Source organism: Aythya ferina (assembly GCF_964211825.1).
Source record: "Aythya ferina genome assembly, chromosome: 4".
NCBI classification, from domain to species: domain Eukaryota; kingdom Metazoa; phylum Chordata; class Aves; order Anseriformes; family Anatidae; genus Aythya; species Aythya ferina.
The window spans coordinates 36,647,641-36,662,661 of NC_140300.1; the positions used below are offsets into that span (position 1 = coordinate 36,647,641).

At 36.4% G+C, this 15,021-nt stretch overlaps 1 long non-coding RNA gene across 1 annotated transcript in view; it reads left to right on the top strand.

The window, feature by feature from the left end:
- LOC311436264 overlaps window positions 1–15,021 on the top strand; it is a 334,039-nt gene that overhangs the window by 154,748 nt on the left and 164,270 nt on the right. The window contains exon 2 of the long non-coding RNA XR_014692707.1: window positions 6,692–6,750. This is a non-coding gene — a long non-coding RNA (uncharacterized lncRNA). The remainder of the gene's footprint in view (window positions 1–6,691; window positions 6,751–15,021) is intronic.

A 15,021-nucleotide genomic window follows, 5' to 3' on the forward strand; every position in this document is an offset into this window, starting at 1 on the left:
AGAGTCTATGAAACCTGTACTGCTGTCTGGAATAACAAACCATCTACTGCCAAACAAATGTTGGACTGCAAATGCACACTGCCCAGAAATGAACATTATTTCATCTGACTGTTGGCCTTCTCATGCTGAAAAGTGAGTGTCTTTTACTTCAGAGTTAAGAAAAAACAATGATGAAAGGTAACGTGGATTATAGTGTCTGAGCTTAAGCATAGACTTGACTGGGCTGTATAACCTAGGCTATCACTCCAGGTTAGCATTTGTGAGAAGTCCCAGCTGCAGTTGGACAACTTTCCCTGGCACTGAGCTTGGGGAGGTGCACGGCAGCAGCTGACTACTTCCGAGAGCAGTCTGATTTTCCTGAGATCCTTAGTCTTGAATGCTTTCTCATCCTTGCTCTTTAGCAAAGAGGTGGATTTCTTACATTTGAATATGTACTGACAACAACCTAAGTGATCATATCACATACACGGAAAAGAGTAATCCAGTGTATTTTTCAGACTGGAATTTCAGTTTTGGGGAAGGAAGGTTGAGTCTGATCTCTGAGACATTTTCAAGTGCTTGCCTTTTGAAGATCTTCATGTATCGATCTGAGACTGATGTTTCACTGTGTGATGTTTTACATCTTCTGGTGAAGTACCGACTAGCAACTTGAGTTAAATATATGGTGATGGCCTAGTGAAATCAATGTTTTCCTTGAATTGGCTCAGGACCAACTTTAAAATTCCAAGACATGAAAGTGGGTTAAAGTCATTGATGTCTGCTTTCCTGCCTTGGCCAGCAACCCCTCTCCCTGCACACAAACTCTTAAAATTGGTCACCAGGCAGGATTTCCAAGTCTTCAAGCTTTAATTTGTTATTGCAAAATGGTATTTATTTAAATTATCTATGGGACACCTTTGGACTGAAAGCTTTTTTGTTACCTACAGGTTGTAAATATGCCAGACCTCTATTATTCTACCAAGAAAGTCACAATTTAAATTACTCTACACACAGTGTAATGCTCTCCTGAATTGTTCCTGATGAAGGTTGGGTTTATGAGATAATATGCTATTATTGGATCATTTCTAGATGCTTTGTAGGCTTTATACATTTGACAGTTCAAGAAGAAGCAATTCATTTACACAGAAAATGCTTCCCTCTAAGCAAACCAGAGAATGTCCACAGCCATCTGTAGAAGATAATGATTCTATAGTAATGTTTTTGAAATGTGCATGTTCTTAAGCGTTGATTACTAGGTATAACAACGAGCATTTTATGGATAGAAGGGGACTTCTATTTCTTAAAAGCCATCCTCTTTTCTTCATGTGGTGATCAGGGCTAGTTTTGACATCAAATAGGGCAAAGGATGGAGAGGTGATGTCTTAGTTGAAACACAATTGTGGCATTACATGAACAGAAGGAAAGCCTCTAATGCCCCTTGCACACTGAACACCATTTTGCTTGACAAGATGCACCGTTTATTTCATTGGGACTTCACTGAGTCAAGATAAATTACATTTCAGCAGAATAAATTAGCCTGCGAGAGCTTCATGCTGCTGAGACTTGGATGCCCAGGCTAGATCATTTAAAGTTGGGTTCAGTGTTATCTGTAAATTGTTCTGCATTCTCTGGCATAGATACCTGTTAGGAATATGTACATGCTTATTTTGTAAGGTCCTTTTTGGCCACTGCAACATTGTGCTATCATTTAGATGCAGTCTACCAAAGAGCTGTAGTTCAGTCTTTTAATCAGTGCTTTTCAGGTGAAAGCAAATGAAAAAGCTCATAGATTTCATTATAGCCAAAGTTTTTCAGTGGGGTTATTTATTTATTTATTTATTTTGATACTGACATTTTGGTGCTTTTAAAAATACTTACACTGGAAGGTTAAAGCAGGTAGAAGTATGGTATGACACATGCAGCAGCTTTCTACATTAGCCTATTAGAATGAATATCTATATTCACAGTAACATGGAAAGGTCAGCTGAGTCGATCGTACCTTTAGACATAGCTTTCAATTGTATATCCTTGGAAACACTGCTTGGTGACATTTTAGTAGCAACCTGAGTTTTCACTTGACCATAGCAGGGCAGTAAAACAAATATTTACTAAGTGCTAGAAGCTGTATCAGAATGAGAGTCACACAGAGATGGTGCTGCTTAGCTTCTTCGTGTACCGAAGACTAGTTTTCATTTTTCTTTCTGTGTTGCTGCTGGTTGGGAAGATGCTGCTGCCTTGTATAGCTATTTCTGACTTATTGTATTCCCTGGGAGTGAAACTTGGACATCTTACAGGAACAAATATGGAATCATAATGCACCCAGCAGCTTCCTGATGAGTAGGGTTTCTTATAACCTCTTTTTTTTTTTTTTTTTTTTTCTCCTAAACAGTCTAAATAATAGTTTTAAAAGTTCGCAATATGCTGTTATGAGCTTTTGTTGTAGCTCCTGAGGGGTGAAGCAAGACTTCAGAGAAGACAAACATGTCAAGTAAAACCTGGGAAAACACTCTCCTGTGATTTAGGAAATGGAAAGTGTATACATAAACACATTCAAAGGCAAATTTCAAAATATCTGTAAATAAAATAAGGATTCAATATTCTTCATATAAAATTGTTTTGAGAGCTATCTTTCTGCTTGTCATTGCTCTCAGCAATGTTTCATTTCTTCTTGGACTGAAATTCATCTTAGATCTTCCTTGGGAATTTGGTGACTTGTATGACTTGTTATTTGCCTTGAAACCAAGACAACTTTCTATAAACTGATCTTGCATGTAGCATGTTCCACAGAGTCTAAGCAGTGTAGGGTCTGACATAACACTTAAGTAGACTTCAGTAGTCTGGAGGTTTCTGTATGCCTGTTAAAGTGTTACTAAGAAATTAAACAATATGCTGAAATAACCTATCAGAGAATAAAGGAGAATATCTTCCCAATAACTTTTTTTTTTTTTTTTTTTTTTTTTTTGCGCTTGTGTGTGTGTAAAACAGATGTCATCTGCTTAGTATTCTAACACTTTAGCTCTTCAGAATTTAAGTATCTGAGCTTTCACTGAGTAAATTTCATTGTTCTCTGGAAGCCACTAGATAGTGTTATGCTTATCTATTGCGATTTGTTTCTGAATCAATTGTAGGAAAAGGAGTGCCTAGTTTTATATTGTTATAATATATTATTTTACTGGGTACATTAAAAAGTCTTGGAACCTAAATGGAAGATGATGAAGTCAACCTGAGTACACCGGGGGGGGGGGGGGGTTGGGACGAAAAAAAAAAAAAAACAACAAAGAGAAACACATTAACAAAAAGTGCAAAAAAATAGAATATCAAATTTTGGAATGTCAGAATGCAGGACAAAATCTATAGAGACTTTATTTAGCTGTTCAGTTAAGGTACAGTTGGAAAGGTTTTAATTGCCAGATCTTGTGGAGTTTTTTTCTTCTTGCAGGACCTCTGCCTTTTACATTCTATATGTATATATGGTTTATGGTTTATATATGCATTTATACACAGTTGTACAGTGTTCACCATGGGGTTAATTCTTTTTTTTTTTTTTTTTTTTTTTATTATACTGGACTATATGGTACATGACTCTAAGCATTATTTACTTTGCCATCCAGACCCTACAGAGTACAAAATTACTAATTTTCTTGTGTGCTCATTTGTTATATTCTGTAGTGGTAGTATTGAACTGCTTCACAAACCATAATGAATTTATCATCACAGTGATCTTATGTGTTTTTTTGCTTCATGTATCTTATCCATGTTTAGTGCAGAGCAGAAGAACAAAATTTAAAATAGGAAGTTTTTTACTAATTCGGTTCTTGGTCCAGTTTTCCATTGGGCTTGATAGAGTCTCAGTTCCTCCTGATTTGAATGCCCAGTGTACATCAGTCACCATTTCCGGTTTTAGAAGCCTTTGAGATGCAAGTCACTTATCCCTGAGCTGAGTTTTTTTTTTTGTTGTTGTTTTTTGTTTTGTTCTCCCCGCTATATGCTCACTTTGTTCTTGTACTTCAACTGTATATCCACTGTTGGTCAGTACCAGGGTCACTGGGGAGATGGTGCCGGAGTAGATAGATTTGTTTTGATACCACCATTCTTATTTGCTGTGGGAGAAAACTGATTCAGTCACAGAGTTTGGCTTTTTTCACACGAAAGAAAGTGGGTCTTTTTGGCTGGGGAGCAACAACAAATGAGAAGGAAAGAAAAGGAAAAAGATCAGTGTATATGCATGTCATGCAAGGCAGCATTCAAAGATCCATTTTGTGCCTAAGGGACCCGAACTGCATTGCAACATATACCTTTGTTTTATTGCATACCCTTTGGAGTGCTTTGCCTCTCAGTCTTGACCTCTAACAGAATTATTAAGTCTGGATATTTATTTTTTATTTTTTGAAGTAAGCAGGAAAAAAAAATCTGTCACAAGGAACCACACTGGTCTTGACATAGGACCTTGAATTACATAGCAATCTAACTTAGCAAGCTGATAAACTGCCAATTTTTATTATTATTATTTTCAGGTAAACTAGCTACTACAGATAAAGGCCTCAGGATTTCAAACTGTACTTGCAGACAGCAGAAGAATATTGAGACTCATGTGCATGTCCATAGACATGAAGGGTTTTTGTCATGTACCTATAAACAGCAGGTATCCCAATTAATAAAGCAGCATTATAAAATATCAATGTTGTAATTATTGTTTCTGTTAGAATGAGTGTATCTCAATGCTATCAGTTCTAGTATTCAGAGGAAATTTCTTTTTCAGCAATTTTCGTTTGTCTGTGAAACACTTAGTCCGTTATTATTCAGTGTTTCTGAAAGAAAATCTAAAATAATCATGGTATTATTTACAAGTGAAACTAAGATTAGTAAATAAACTAAGAAACTAAGAATAGTAAATCATAAGGTACATAACTATCACTGAGCAAATGCAAAACTGTGCATTGAGGAACAAAGAATTAAAGTAATTTGCAAATAATGTGGCATTACATTTTGGAAAACAATGAATCCAACTTATGCAACTTTAAATCAGGGTGAATTTACATAACTTGTATGACTTATGTGATCTAAACTGCAACTTAGTGAAATGAAAGAAAAAATTTCCAGTCACTGGGATTGCGTGTGCATGCTCAACACTAAGCCAGCCCTAAATCATTGTGTTTCTGTAGAGGCAGAATCACTCAATTTGTTATGATACAGTTCCATTAAATATATATATAGAGAGAGACATCTTATATGAAAATTAATGTGCAAAGGCAGGCAGGTGCCTGACTGTGGCTTCTATGTCTTAGGAGTATCCAGATTGCAGACAAGATGATACTGGTGTTAGTAAATGTAGCACAGCATGAGCATTGAATTTGTGCTGTATGGGCTCTGAAGTACAGCATTTATAAGCTTCATTGGCATCATATTTCTAGGACTGTTTTCTGGAAATTTCTGTTACCTATTCCAAGTCTTTCCATGCTACCTTAAGAATATTAGCAGAACTATGAAGAATGAAGCCCAAATCCTCTAGCCCTCAGGGAACGTATTTTGCTTTCTGGGCAGCTACGCTGAGCCCATTAAAAATACCACTATTTCCAGTAACTGGATGATTATCTACCTATTGCTGTTATTGCACCTCTGACCTCTACCTGTGACAGTGAATTTAATTACTGGACAATGATCCACATACAATTTTGCTCAAATTAAATTTAACCCAGAAGAGCAGTTACCATGGCTGTTATTTTGGGGGAAATTTGGTTTGGGTGAATTTATAGCAATGGGACATGTATAACAATGGGACAGCACAAATATTGTGACATGTAAAGCCATGGAAGCCAGAAGATCACTAGAAAATTACAATGGAAATATTGCACAGTTGCTGAATGTTTAGGAGTGTCTAACACACCTATGTCATGTCACCTCCAGCACAGTCACAGAATCAAGAGGGTTGGAATGGACTACCAAAAGTCATCTAATCTAACCTCAGCTAAAACCATGTGCAGTTGGACCAGGTTGCCCAGGGCCATGTTAAGTTGGGTGTTGAATAACTCCAAGGATGGAGATTCCACAACCTCTCTGGGCAGCCTGTTCTGTGTTTCTTCCTCACTCCATTTTTCCTTAAGAAAAATAATGATTGATTGAACCTTGTGGAAGCCAGTATTTACTAACTGGCTTTTGTATGAAAAATATGCATTAAACAATGAATACTAGAACTTTAAAGTATCTACAGTCCAGTGTCCTGAGGGGAGTAAAGGAGTGAACTGAAATAAAAGGTCTCCAAAAAGCACCAGCAGTCTGGTTACTGGAGATCGCTTGCCTGATGAGCCTGTAACTGGGATACTAGTCTTGTTTGGACCTTTAGGACCTCATCCAATGAATGGACGAGCATCCGTGGATTGTTTTCAAAGAAATTGCTAAAGGCAATTATGGAAAGCAAAGCAAAGTCAATGTATGTTTACATTGTGAGGAGATCTGCATCTTCACTGGAAAAATTCAAGGCCTGCAGGTTTACAAAGTTGAAAAACCTTGAATTACAAAGATATGACCAGGGAAGTCATCTTGTTGAAGTTGTTATAGGCCCTTTCACGACTCTGGATAGTTTACATTACCTGAAGATCTTCCCTAAATAAATGTGTATAATGACCTTAATCATTTCCTTCCTTCCTGAATCATGGAACATTTATTTAAAAAAGATAAAAGTCTCTCATATCTCTGTTTCTGTTTTTTTTTTTAGAAGAAATGCTTCGTCAACGATCTTCAAAAAAGAGGAAGAGACGTGCAGCCAACAAGAAGGTAAACTTTGACAATAAAAAATACTTTTAATATATGTATAATGTTTGATTATACTGCTTGAGATACTAAACATTCCTTAGTTTCATGCATTTAAATAGATTCATGATTTCTCCATGTGCCTTTCCCATAGAAAAGTGAGTCTATGGAATACCATGTAAAATAGTGTTTATTTTTTTCCTGTTTCAGGTGTCATGGTAGTTAAGTGCAGCACAGCGATTACATTATTATTTTTCTGGGGACTAAAACTGACCTTACTTTGCCATCAGGGGAGAATTTTTACATGGATAATTCTTACTGTTACTTCATTACAGCTATATTGAATTGAGCAGTGCTTAGCCTGACTTGAGGATTATTCATCTGACTACTGAATTCAAATAGTATTTCTATAGTATGTGAAATATTATCATCTTTAATAAGAGACATTTAATCATCTCTGTTTATTGATGGTGACATCTTATGTTCTATTATTTTTATTTCCAAGTGAAAGCAAAACAAAGCGAACCACTCACAGAGGTTTCAGCTTTCTTTAAACTTATGCTAGTACATTGTTAGATGCTCTAATTAACTTCTATGTGATGGTCTTTCAGTGGAAGATGCATGACTGTTTTGCTTTCATGCCTTCATATTATGCTTCCAGTTAATAATACTTACCAGTAGGAAACAATGATAAAATACATTAAAGACTACTTTGATCTTTGTCCTCTCTACTGAATAGTATTTTTTGGTTTTGATGTTGTCCTGCTGCTTATATGCTAGCTCACATAGTCTAGGAAGATAAAAGGTAATATCAGTACTTCAGAATCTCCTATCAGCTCGTGCTGAAACATTTAGCATTGGTTCTTGCTCTTTTCTCAGTTGGCATGTTCTGTTTAAAACCACCAGTCCTCCCTTTTGGTACTGATCAGTGTATTTCTACTTCAGAAATAGTGTGTTCCATTTATCTTTCTGCAAGGTTCTTGCTCCTCATTGTTTGACATAAAAACATAAGATTTCTGGATTAAAATTAGAACAACCACTGCTGCTGCTGTTACTGCTGCTTCTGTCATCTGTTGGTACTGCCTGTTCCCTGCTGCAATCTGTTATGTCACTACTGACTGTTTTAAAAAGCATTCCAGGGCAGAAATTTATAGTTAGTCTCAGAAGATTTGCTTATAGATTTAGTTGCAAATAAAGTTGAGGTGAATATGTTTGCATGGATTTAACCCTATGATTACATGTGTTATCTGAACTCTTGTTGAGTGTTCAAGAACCACTCTCACAGTTGGTGTAATTCAACTGAGCACAGGGCCTTAGTTAGACAGTGTCTCTCTTTTGCCTCTAGAGCACTATTTCCTACATGTTTCTATCTTATTATTTAAAGTGACAAAATGTATAGGCATCACCTAAGATGCAGAAAGTATATTCTAACGGCGTTTCAATAACTATATGGCTCACAAAATACAGTTCTCTGACACTAGATAGAAGTCACTCTGAAAAGGAGAGGATACATTTTATCATGCACTCCTTTAGTGTTGCATTCTGTACCTTAATCAGATATTGGAAAACAGTTCCACCTGTGCTGGGTTTTTAACTGTACTTACCAAGAACTTAAGTGTGCATTACCTTCTCTTTATCATATGGTCCAAGTTCAACTCTGCGCTTTACATGTCAACCAGAATGTGGTCGACTTTTATTTGTTTGTTTTTAGCAAACAAAACCTACCATTTTAAAGATGCTCAGTGGAGTACAAAATGTGAAATAAATTAAAGTGTAGTGAAAATGATGAAGCTGAATGAGGCTCATTTGGCAACATCAAAAAAAAACATTCAAAGTATCTTGGTCTCCTTTGACTACATACCTCACATGAGTGATTATCTTAACTCTGCCTTTCCAGTGAGTTGACTGCCAAAGCAAAAACAACAAATAGCATCTCATGCATTCAAGACAGAAGTCCATACCTATATTTGCAGTGGCATTTTTAAACTAAATTGTCATCCTTGCAGGTGAAAGCAGCCATGAAAACAATCGTGTTTCATTGAGAAATGCATAGCATAGTACTACTGGTTCATTTCTAATAAGGTAAGGTAATCATTTTTTAAATGGTTTAAACTTACTACCCTGCTGCAACCTATCACTGTTTCATGCCAGACACTTCTAAGAAATAGACCTGAACATCATTCACCACACTCTATCCAAACAATGAGCCTGAATCCAATTTATTAGAACAGAATGAATATAGCCTTTAACTTCTCTACAGAGATACTATTGTTAATTAAATCAAAGGCCCTTCCATACACAGTGCTAACAGTTCTAGCCCTGCATCCATTCTCCAAACAGTGTATGACATTGATGGATAAACTCAATTAAAGCTTGAGCATTAGAGAAGTAATGTGGAGAGCTGAAGTGATCTTTACCAATCCACCTTTAAAAATTGCAATAAATATTTCAAAATGAAATGTTCATAAATTATGGTGCGGATACCCGTTAGTGAGATTGGATGGAAATTCAATTCAATTATTCTAACTTAGTTTGCTTTTGGTTAGGCAATGGCATTTGCTTTCTCTCCAATTATGTTATAGTATCTTACAGATGGATTAAAAACTTAATGTAAACAGGGCAAAAACCGCTTCCACTTTTTCCATAGCTAACAATGAAACGGGATCCTGTCTGTGGTTCAACATTTTCTCTCAGTTTGTCTTTTACAAGGTAACTAATACATGTATTTTTATGTTATACATGGACAGTATCTAAGCATATATACTAATTGCTGTTACAGTGTGCTAACTCCTAAAGGAAAACACACCAGGAGTTAAAAACAAAACAAAGAAACAACAACAGCAAAACAAAAAACCAACCAACCTAACCAAAACAAAATAAGCAAACAAACAAACGCATGTATGCAACACTGATAAGCTGAATTACTTTCCCTAGAATGTTAAAACTGTGCTTGGGGATTGACCTATTGATTGACACAAAATGATTGATTTAGGGGAAAAAAAGAAAAGCAAAAAGAAGAGGAGGGCTGTTTGGTTAAACCCTCCTGCATTTATTGTGAGTGAGATGTCAGTGTCCTTGTCATGTCTGCCTGTACAGAGGGCACTGCTTTTCAGTGTCTTTCACTAACTTCCCTTCACAGAAGGCCTTTAAAGCTGGTTTAACTGCCGAGGCAAGATTTTTCTCTGTATAGAGGAAACTGTCAGATGAAAGGCTTATCATAAAGGATATTTGCATTCCATCAGTCTCCTGTAGCTAGACCTGCTTTTCCAGACTACAGGCAGCTAGGCACAATTTAGTGCAGACCTCAGGCTGTTCTACAGTGTAATGCTGGTAACTGGAAAGTCAAGGAACTAGAAATGAAGTGTAAAGCCATGTCTTTGTGGTTTTTCCCCCACCTTCTTCGGTCAAGTATCTTCAGCTTGTGTCCTCATTATTTGGTTTATAGTTTGTTCCTTTACGGTTGTTGAGTTTTAATATCTTTTACAAGAAAAATCTACAAAGTCAAGAGTGAAGTTTTAGGAGATTTTCTCATTATTAAAACTTCAAAACCAAATTTTGCTGAAACATCCATCTTTAATGCGTTTTAATCAGTGCTGTTCCTAGGCTGAAATGCTGATTTTGTCAGGGAAATATTTCAATAGCCATGATCTGAATTTTTTTTAGATATATCTTATTAGGCTTTCCACAAGCTTTATTTTGGACGTGTGTTTGTATTTTAACAACTCTGATGGCTTCAAAATTTTATATTTTTGCCAGGGAGGAATTGAACTAAAAATACCCAATTTTTAAGTACCTGTATTCAAAGATCGCTATTTAACTAATTTTAACTAATTATAGTGGAAATAATTAAATTACTTCAGACCTCATGAGATAACTTTATTGGGATTGAAACCTGATAATGTATTAACAGCTAAAGTGCCTAAATATAAAAGAAGGTGGGAAAACCTTTAATAGTACATTGAAATCAAAGATACTGAAAACAGATCCTCAGCCAGTGCTTTTCTAGACTCTCAGAAAAGCGGTTTTAATGTGAACACACACTTTCCTATCCTCCACCTAGCCTCCATTTGTTAAAGTCTGCTAAAATGATAATGGAAAAGATGTCTGTATATATGATGAGGTAATATATTTAAATCACTCTTCTCTGAAGATTAGTGACACACAATATTTAAACCTGCTAATCTCACTGATGGGTGCATAAGGAAGACTTGCACATCTAATAGCTTTTATTTAATTAATATGCAATTATTTTTGCAGCTGGGAGGATGGTCCCAGTGGCTAAGGTACTGGATTTGAATTTAATAATCTAGGGTCAGTTTTTGTTTAAGGCTCAGCTATCCTTTGTGGCATAGACTGGTTCATCTCCATTTCCCTGTGCCCCTGTTCTCCATCTGTAATATAAAGATGATATTTCCCTCTGAGAGCTTTACAAGTCTAAAAAAAACTTTGTAGTTGTGACAGTTTCAGATGCTGTGGTGAAGTGGCTGACTTCTGCCTCCACAGAGAGACATTAAATTCAGGCAATTTGAGAAAGAATCCACCAGATATTAACTATGTCTCTTACAGGAGGCACTGATGCACCTTATCATTATGCAATAAACTGGTGACCTTTACAGAAATATCTGCTTCAAATACAATAGGGGCAAAATCAGAACAGTCTCTGTGTAACCATATTATGCTTGTCAGTTGGCATGGTTGCGTGTGACCCAATTAAGTGAATATTGGACAGTAATGTTGGTACTAACTTTAAAGGTACAACTAGCCTTTTTTGATCTGTCTGTTGAATAGACAGAATTAGGCCAGATTCAGGTAAGAAATATTTCCTACTGTAGGTGGCTTACTCTATGTATTTTTTTTTTTAAGTGCTAGGAAGGACAGGAATGATTTTTCAGTCACATAAATACCATAAATGCACTTAGGAGCATGAAACAAGATGCTGCTGCCAAACGCTTGCCCCCTGAACCCTACTGCTTCAGCCTGTGAGCATTCTCTTAAGGAAGTGTGATGATGGTGTTTCACTGCTCATGACCTGTCTGGAGCCCTGTTTTGGCCAAATATTTAGCTGCATTTCACTCTACTAATCTAGATGATCACCTAGTCTCCTGGTGACCTTTCTTATCTTTGTAAGTTTGGTAATGATACATTTGCAGAATTTAGACACCCTAAACTGAATCTCATTCCTATGGATGAGAGGGAACCTAGGAATTAAAAAGTGGGACAGCTGTTACAGTATCACCTAATTTCTTATACATGTCCAGATTTTAGTCCAGTTTTAAAGGAATGTTTAGTTTGCAATGCAAGATGCATAATGGTCTATTAAAAAAAATCACTTTTAAATAGCCATATTAATAATTATCTTAATTTCAGGAGAAGAAATGGATAAAAATTTGTTTATTCACATTTGAAAGTTGGTTCATATCAACCAATGACTGAGCCTTCAGCTAAGTATTCTTCTTCTCAGCAAACAGTCCCAGAAATCCTTTCAGTCTCTTAAGCTGCATCCAGGCAGTGTGGTTTTTCTCTTCCTACATTATATTTGAGAAATTGGCTGTGGAAGATGTCCTGGATGATCCAAGCTTCAAATAGATCTTTGACTTTATCCCTTTCAGTCAGCCATCTCTGCAGTGAGGTATGACTTGGCATCAGCTTATCAGACTTGTTTTCCTTTGACCTCTGGAAGGTGCTGTTCTGGGAACAAAAGAGCGGCATATTCTGTGGCCATGCCTTTTGTGAGTTCCTTGTGTTGGCAGTGCAGGGTCTGGAACAGATGAGCTCCACAGTGATTTTCTCAGGAATATGAACAGTAAAAAACAGCTCTTCAAGTCACAAATCACACCAGTGTCCTTCAGGAGCACAGTTTGCAAGGTGGATGGTGATTTGTCTGACATTTCGGTTCTAAGAGACTGACCTTATCTTTGTGAGCTGTTTTTTGCACTAGGAAAGAAAAAAAAAAAAGTTCTAAAACTATGGTCACTCTGATAGAATTGACTGCCGGACAAATCACCATTCCTCTAGCAAATGGTTAGGAAGCCTCTGATGTATTTGTCTATGCTATCATCTAGCATCTATTGGTAATAGACTACAGGATAATGAATACGATGGAGTTGTGATGTTTGGACTAGTGTTAATAGTTCATTTTATCTGCACTGTAGATTATGCTTCTTCCCTCAGCACTAAAGATTTTTATATATTCAAGAGCTCTCAAAGTTTTGGGTCAACAGACACCTTCCTAGAGGACAATTTTCTGAATTTTGTTCATATGTAAGCATACTCTACTGGTGTTCTTGGAGTCATTAATTTGGATTTTTGGATTAAATATAAGTTAGAATTTTTCCACCGTAAAATACAGAACTAAGGAAATGTCAGAAAAAAATTGACTCTTTTTAAAGTTCACACTCACCTATTTTCTTCCATTTTCATTCATAGTAGAGCTTTCTTGGTTACTGTTCAGATCATTTTACTTTCTTGTTGTGTTGTAAGGTCAGTCCAAAGTCTGATAGTTTTTGCTGTGTAATGGTAGCCTTCTCTATATTTATTTTAGTCAGGCCACGCACTGGAGCAAGTCAAGGAGTGAAAGCATAGTTCTGTTCTGTCTGTCCTCCATAAGCAGCAGGACAGAGCTTGATGCAAATAACTTTTTTTTTTTTTTGTTCTGCTTCACAGTTAATCATCTCTATTGGAAAGTGTACTAAGTGATAATGTATTAGGTAGATGTCAAAGAAAGCTATAGAGATAGTAAATCTTTGGCAAGTGTAGAAATTCAACCGTGTTTTTGATCTGCTGGGAACTGGTGAAGGAGCGATCCTCGGGGACCACCTCACCCCGCCTAGCAGTGGGTGTTCTGTCTCAGGGTCTCCCTATGACCACTTCCTGCTCAGATGCTTGTCAGTCTGCAGGGTGACATGCTGTGGCAATTCCTGTCATGCAAGCACTTACGAGGCATTCAGTAACCCACCAAAAGCTATTTCAGGTAGTGTTGTCTTTTAGGGCCTAGCACTATGAGGAACTACCACAAAATTACCACTTCAAGTGTTGTCCACCTTAATGGATCCTCTTCTGTCAGAAGAGTGCTCTTTGAAGTGTCAGGTAGTGCTAGGCGTTCCTGAGTCTATCATACCTAATAAAAAAACTTGAGCGGTACATTGGGACGGCAATCATCTCACCTCCTACCAGACATCTGCAGTGTTATGGCCTTAATGAGCGTGGCCATAGATACTATGTTGTCAGCAGAGAGAAATGAGAAACGTGTTTTAGGGGATATCCAGCATTACGATGAAATAAATAATTCTGTAGAAGCACCTATTTCTCTAGTAACTATAAAGAAGAAATAATTGGCTGGATTAGAGATGCATGTCTATAATGAAAGGTGTTAAATCCCATTTCTGCTGTTTTTACTGAGGTTTTTCAGATACTCAAGCATCCATTTGTACTGTTAAAGCATCCTAGAGTCCAGCACTTAGCAATTAGTTATTTCAAATATATTGCACAGTAACTACTGATACAACAGTGTTAATACGAAAAGCTGGAAAAATACCACAGATTGTATTGTAAATAGCCTGTAGATAATATATAAAGATCTGATTCTTCGATGAACTCTTTTTTTATACATGGGACCTGTGTGATTATTAACATTCTGTTATCTCAGAGCATATTCATATGGCCTTGAATAAGAAACTAGGTTTCTTCAAGATGCAGCAAAGCACATAAGTGCTTGCCTAGCTTTCAACTTTCAAGTAGGCACATTTATGCCACAGACAGCCTTAAATGCAGGTGTTTGAAGTACCTCTACTGAATCATGGCCTGTATGTGTTTGCATCAGAGTTTCATGATTTGGGTGTGAGCAGCAAATGAGCCAAGGAAAATATCAAAAGCCTTGCAGCCAGAAAACATGAAAATCAAATTTTCGTCTGCAGAAAATTCTAAAACAATCAAAAGGGTGAACCAGATTATTACTGATATTCTATATAGCCATTGTATGTAAAGAGGATTATGTAATGAATAAAAGATAAATACTTTCAGGTTTAAAAAAAAAAAAAAGATTTACATGAAATGGGAAACGTATTACCATATGAAAGTTATCAGTTCATATATTCTGTGCCAAATGTGCTTGAAGCATGATTGTCTAAAAGACTTCAAAATACATGATCACACTGAAGAAAAAGCATTTATAATTTAAATTAACATAATCAGTTCTTGTACCTATAAGTAGTCTATTTTTCATTTAACTAATTTTAATTATTAAGGAGCATTAAGCTTACATTGCAAAGAGATTTATATAAAAACAATGGATACAAA